The following is a 7,063-nucleotide window of genomic DNA, read 5'->3' on the forward strand; positions in this document are numbered from 1 at the left end:
CCCCTCCGTCCACGCCGTCCACACCACCCACTCCGTCCCACACCACCCACTCCGTCCACACCCCCCCCCTCCGTCCACTCCGTCCACACCAGTCATCCATCCACACCACCCCCTCCGTCCACGCCGTCCACACCACCCACTACGTCCACACCGCCCACTCCGTCCACTCCGTCCACACCATTCATCCATCCACACCACCCCCTCCGTCCACGCCGTCCACACCACCCACTCCGTCCACACTGCCCACTCCGTCCACTCCGTCCACACCATTCATCCATCCACACCACACCCTCCGTCCACGCCGTCCACACCACCCACTCCGTCCACACTGCCCACTCCGTCCACGCCGTCCACACCACCCCCTCCGTCCACACCGTCCACTCCATCCACTCCGTCCACACCATTCATCCATCCACACCACCCCCTCCGTCCACGCCGTCCACACCACCCACTCCGTCCACACCGCCCACTCCGTCCACTCCGTCCACACCATTCATTCATCCACACCACCCCCTCCGTCCACGCCGTCCACACCACCCACTCCGTCCACACTGCCCACTCCGTCCACTCCGTCCACACCATTCATCCATCCACACCACCCCCTCCGTCCACGCCGTCCACACCACCCACTCCGTCCACACTGCCCACTCCGTCCACTCCGTCCACACCATTCATCCATCCACACCACCCCCTCCGTCCACGCCGTCCACACCACCCACTCCGTCCACACCATTCATCCATCCACACCACCCCCTCCGTCCACGCCGTCCACACCACCCACTCCGTCCACACCGCCCACTCCGTCCACTCCGTCCACACCATTCATCCATCCACACCACCCCCTCCGTCCACGCCGTCCACACCACCCACTCCGTCCACTCCGTCCACTCCGTCCACACCATTCATCCATCCACACCACCCCCTCCGTCCACACCGTCCACTCCATCCACTCCGTCCACACCATTCATCCATCCACACCACCCCCTCCGTCCACGCCGTCCACACCACCCACTCCGTCCACACCGCCCACTCCGTCCACTCCGTCCACACCATTCATCCATCCACACCACCCCCTCCGTCCACGCCGTCCACACCACCCACTCCGTCCACACTGCCCACTCCGTCCACTCCGTCCACACCACCCACTCCGTCCACACCACCCCCTCCGTCCACGCCGTCCACACCACCCACTCCGTCCACACTGCCCACTCCGTCCACTCCGTCCACACCATTCATCCATCCACACCACCCCCCTCCGTCCACGCCGTCCACTCCATCCACTCCGTCCACACCATTCATCCATCCACACCACCCCCTCCGTCCACGCCGTCCACACCACCCACTCCGTCCACACTGCCCACTCCGTCCACACCATTCATCCATCCACACCACCCCCTCCGTCCACGCCGTCCACACCACCCACTCCGTCCACACTGCCCACTCCGTCCACTCCGTCCACACCATTTCATCCATTCCACACCACCCCCTCCGTCCACACCGTCCACTCCATCCACTCCGTCCACACCATTCATCCATCCACACCACCCCCTCCGTCCACGCCGTCCACACCACCCACTCCGTCCAAACCGCCCACTCCGTCCACTCCGTCCACACCATTCATCCATCCACACCACCCCCTCCGTCCACACCGTCCACTCCATCCACTCCGTCCACCACCATTCATCCATCCACACCACCCCCCTCCGTCCACGCCGTCCACACCCACCACTCCGTCCACACCGCCCACTCCGTCCACTCCGTCCACACTATTCATCCATCCACACCACCCCCTCCGTCCACACCGTCCACTCCATCCACTCCGTCCACACCATTCATCCATCCACACCACCCCCTCCGTCCCACGCCGTCCACACCACCCACTCCGTCCACACTGCCCACTCCGTGCCACTCCGTCCACACCATTCATCCATCCACACCACCCCCTCCGTCCACGCCGTCCCACACCACCCACCTCCGTCCACACTGCCCACTCCGTCCACTCCGTCCACACCATTCATCCATCCACACCACCCCCTCCGTCCACACCGTCCACTCCATCCACTCCGTCCACACCATTCATCCATCCACACCACCCCCTCCGTCCACGCCGTCCACACCACCCACTCCGTCCAATCCGCCCACTCCGTCCACTCCGTCCACACCATTCATCCATCCACACCACCCCCTCCGTCCACACCGTCCACTCCATCCACTCCGTCCACACCATTCATCCATCCACACCACCCCCTCCGTCCACGCCGTCCACACCACCCACTCCGTCCACACCGCCCACTCCGTCCACTCCGTCCACACCATTTCATCCATCCACACCACCCCATCCGTCCACACCGTCCACTCCATCCACTCCGTCCACACCATTCATCCATCCACACCACCCCCTCCGTCCACGCCGTCCACACCACCCACTCCGTCCACACTGCCCACTCCGTCCACTCCGTCCACACCATTCATCCATCCACACCACCCCCTCCGTCCACACCACCCACTCCGTCCACACTGCCCACTCCGTCCACTCCGTCCACACCATTCATCCATCCACACCACCCCCTCCGTCCACGCCGTCCACACCACCCACTCCGTCCACACTGCCCACTCCGTCCACTCCGTCCACACCATTCATCCATCCACACCACCCCCTCCGTCCACGCCGTCCACACCACCCACTCCGTCCACCCACTGCCCACTCCGTCCACTCCGTCCACACCCCATTCATCCATCCACCCACCCCTCCGTCACGCCGTCCACACCACCCACTCCGTCACACTGCCCACTCCGTCCACTCCGTCCACACCATTCATCCATCCACACCACCCCCCTCCGTCCACACGTCCACTCCATCCACTCCGTTCCACCACCATGCCTCCGTCCACACCGTCCACTCCATCCACACCATCCACTCCATCCAAACCATGCCTCCATCCACACCACCCCCTCCGTCCACACCGTCCACTCCATCCACTCCGTCCACCACCATCATCCATCCACACCACCCCCTCCGTCCACGACGTCCACACCACCCACTCCGTCCACACTGCCACTCCGTCCACTCCGTCCACACCATTCAATCCATCCACACCACCCCCTCCGTCCACGCCGTCCCAACCACCCACTCCGTCCACACTGCCCACTCCGTCCACTCCGTCCACACCATTCATCCATCCACACCGTCCACTCCATCCACTCCGTCCACACCATTCATCCATCCACACCACCCCCCTCCGTCCACGCCGTCCACACCACCCACTCCGTCCAAACCGCCCACTCCGTCCACTCCGTCCACACCATTCATCCATCCACACCACCCCCTCCGTCCACACCGTCCACTCCATCCACTCCGTCCACACCATTCGTCCATCCACACCACCCCCTCCGTCCACGCCGTCCACACCACCCACTCCGTCCACACCGCCCACTCCGTCCACTCCGTCCACACTATTCATCCATCCACACCACCCCCTCCGTCCACACCGTCCACTCCATCCACTCCGTCCACACCATTCATCCATCCACACCACCCCTCCGTCCACGCCGTCCACACCACCCACTCCGTCCACACTGCCCACTCCGTCCACTCCGTCCACACCATTCATCCATCCACACCACCCCCTCCGTCCACGCCGTCCACACCACCCACTCCGTCCACACTGCCCACTCCGTCCACTCCGTCCACACCATTCATCCATCCACACCACCCCCTCCGTCCACACCGTCCACTCCATCCACTCCGTCCACACCATTCATCCATCCACACCACCCCCTCCGTCCACGCCGTCCACACCACCCACTCCGTCCAATCCGCCCACTCCGTCCACTCCGTCCACACCATTCATCCATCCACACCACCCCCTCCGTCCACACCGTCCACTCCATCCACTCCGTCCACACCATTCATCCATCCACACCACCCCCTCCGTCCACGCCGTCCACACCACCCACTCCGTCCACACCGCCCACTCCGTCCACTCCGTCCACACCATTCATCCATCCACACCACCCCATCCGTCCACACCGTCCACTCCATCCACTCCGTCCACACCATTCATCCATCCACACCACCCCCTCCGTCCACGCCGTCCACACCACCCACTCCGTCCACACTGCCCACTCCGTCCACTCCGTCCACACCATTCATCCATCCACACCACCCCCTCCGTCCACACCACCCACTCCGTCCACACTGCCCACTCCGTCCACTCCGTCCACACCATTCATCCATCCACACCACCCCCTCCGTCCACGCCGTCCACACCACCCACTCCGTCCACACTGCCCACTCCGTCCACTCCGTCCACACCATTCATCCATCCACACCACCCCCTCCGTCCACGCCGTCCACACCACCCACTCCGTCCACACTGCCCACTCCGTCCACTCCGTCCACACCATTCATCCATCCACACCACCCCCTCCGTCCACGCCGTCCACACCACCCACTCCGTCCACACTGCCCACTCCGTCCACTCCGTCCACACCATTCATCCATCCACACCACCCCCTCCGTCCACGCCGTCCACACCACCCACTCCGTCCACACTGCCCACTCCGTCCACTCCGTCCACACCATTCATCCATCCACACCACCCCCTCCGTCCACACCGTCCACTCCATCCACTCCGTCCACACCATGCCTCCGTCCACACCGTCCACTCCATCCACACCATCCACTCCATCCAAACCATGCCTCCATCCACACCACCCCCTTCGTCCACACCGTCCACTCCATCCACTCCGTCCACACCACCCACTCCGTCCACTCCGTCCACACCATGCCTCCGTCCACACCGTCCACTCCATCCACACCATCCACTCCATCCAAACCATGCCTCCATCCACACCACCCCCTCCGTCCACACCGTCCACTCCATCCACTCCGTCCACACCATTCATCCATCCACACCACCCCCTCCGTCCACGCCGTCCACACCACCCACTCCGTCCACACCGCCCACTCCGTCCACTCCGTCCACACCATTCATCCATCCACACCACCCCCTCCGTCCACGCCGTCCACTCCATCCACTCCGTCCACACCATTCATCCATCCACACCACCCCCTCCGTCCACACCATCCACTCCATCCAAACCATGCCTCCATCCACACCACCCCCTCCGTCCACACTGCCCACTCCGTCCACTCCATCCACACCATGCATCCATCCACACCACCCACTCCGTCCATACCACCCACTCCATCCACACCATTCACTCCATTCGACTCCATCCAAACCATGCCTCCGTCCACACCGTCCACTCCATCCACTCCGTCCACACCATTCATCCATCCACACCACCCCCTCCGTCCACACCGTCCACTCCATCCACTCCATCCAAACCATGCCTCCGTCCACACCGTCCACTCCATCCACTCCGTCCACACCATTCATCCATCCACACCACCCCCTCCGTCCACACCATCCACTCCATCCAAACCATGCCTCCGTCCACACCACCCCCTCCGTCCACACTGCCCACTCCGTCCACACCATTCATCCATCCACACCACCCACTCCGTCCACTCCATCCACACCATGCATCCATCCACACCACCCACTCCGTCCATACCGCCCACTCCATCCACACCATTCACTCCATTCGACTCCGTCCACTCCATCATCCCTCCGAGCTTGGTGACCTCCTGCGGCCACGGGCCGTGGCAGCAGCCAGGCCTTGCCCAGCAGCCCCTGGCTTCCCTGGCCTGAAGCCCAGCCTTGCCTGGAGCTGTCCTGAGATACGGACTGGACTCTGAAGCCTGGGTGACTTTCCAGACTCCACCTCAGCCCTCAGCCCAGGCCTGAGGAAGTTCTTCGATCTTGCTTCGAGGGTCATGTGGCTGGGAAGGGCACGATGGAGCCCAGACTGGGGCCATGAGCCTTTTGTTTGCAGCGCCAGGCAGTGGGCCGGCCCTAGACCCAGCTCAGAGGCCAGCAGGCGGAAGCCAGGCCTTGGGTCTGTGGGTGCAGCAGACAGTCTGTGGGAGGGAGAGAGCTCCTGGGGCTCTGGGCTCCCCCTGCCCCAGGCGTTGCTGATTTCTACTCCGTTACCCCTTGGTCCTGGGGTGCAGGGACGAAGGACTGAATGTGAGGGGTTGGGGGACCCGCGTTCAGTGATCTGTTGGGTAACACACCAGAGCCCTGTGCACAGCCTGGAGAAGGTGGACTGCATTTGAAGTAGGGGCGATGAGGGGCGGGGCTTGAAAGAAGAGGAGGAGCCAGTGCAGAGCAATAGGCAAGGGGGTGGGTTCCCAAAACCCTCCCACAAGCAAAGTCCGCTGGATTTCTCCCGGGGGCACAGCGTTTCTCAAACTGAGGTCTATATTCCTGGGGATCTGTAAGAGATTTTTTTCCCCTAATAGGGCAATGTGGGAAATACTGAACATAAGGACTCTCAAAGGGCCTTTTGCAGCAAAGACTCTGCAGTCCTGTGGGGCAGGGCCCTGAGAGGGCCCAGCTATCTGCAGAGATGCTCTCAGGGAAGGGGGGGATCCTCCGCACAAGGAGGGCAGGAGGGCAGAGGCTGCCCTGGCCTGGGGATGGGCAGAGAAATGCGTCCCAAGTACCAGCCTGCCCAGGGGCTGGGGGCCGGGGGGGAGCCACCCCTCATTAAACTAACCAGGCATTTGAAACTCACTCTTTTACCAGCTGGACGTTCTCCAATTAAGGCCCATGCTCCCACCCCAGGTCACAATTAACACATGGCCTCCTCAGCCTGGCATTGGCCTCCACTCCCCAGAGTGGCTGAGAGGAGACATGGAGCTCCCTGCCCCACAGGTGTGCAGGGCAGGCGAGAAAACTAAGATCCCAGTGAGGCCCTGGACTGGACACCTGCCCAGAGGAGCTCCATCCCTCCCTCTGGGAAAAGTCCTTGACCCCAGTTATGAATCCAGGACCACCACGTGAACAAGAGGCTGAGCCCTGTTCCTGCCTCCCCCTTCCCCCCTCCCCTCCCTGCGTCTGACCCTTCCTCGTGCCCTGTGCCGGGGACAGAGTGGTGGGGACCCAGGATGTGAACTCAGGCCCCACGCTGTCAGGCAGGTCTGGAAAAG

Source organism: Phocoena sinus, chromosome 17, assembly GCF_008692025.1.
Source record: "Phocoena sinus isolate mPhoSin1 chromosome 17, mPhoSin1.pri, whole genome shotgun sequence".
NCBI lineage: Eukaryota > Metazoa > Chordata > Mammalia > Artiodactyla > Phocoenidae > Phocoena > Phocoena sinus.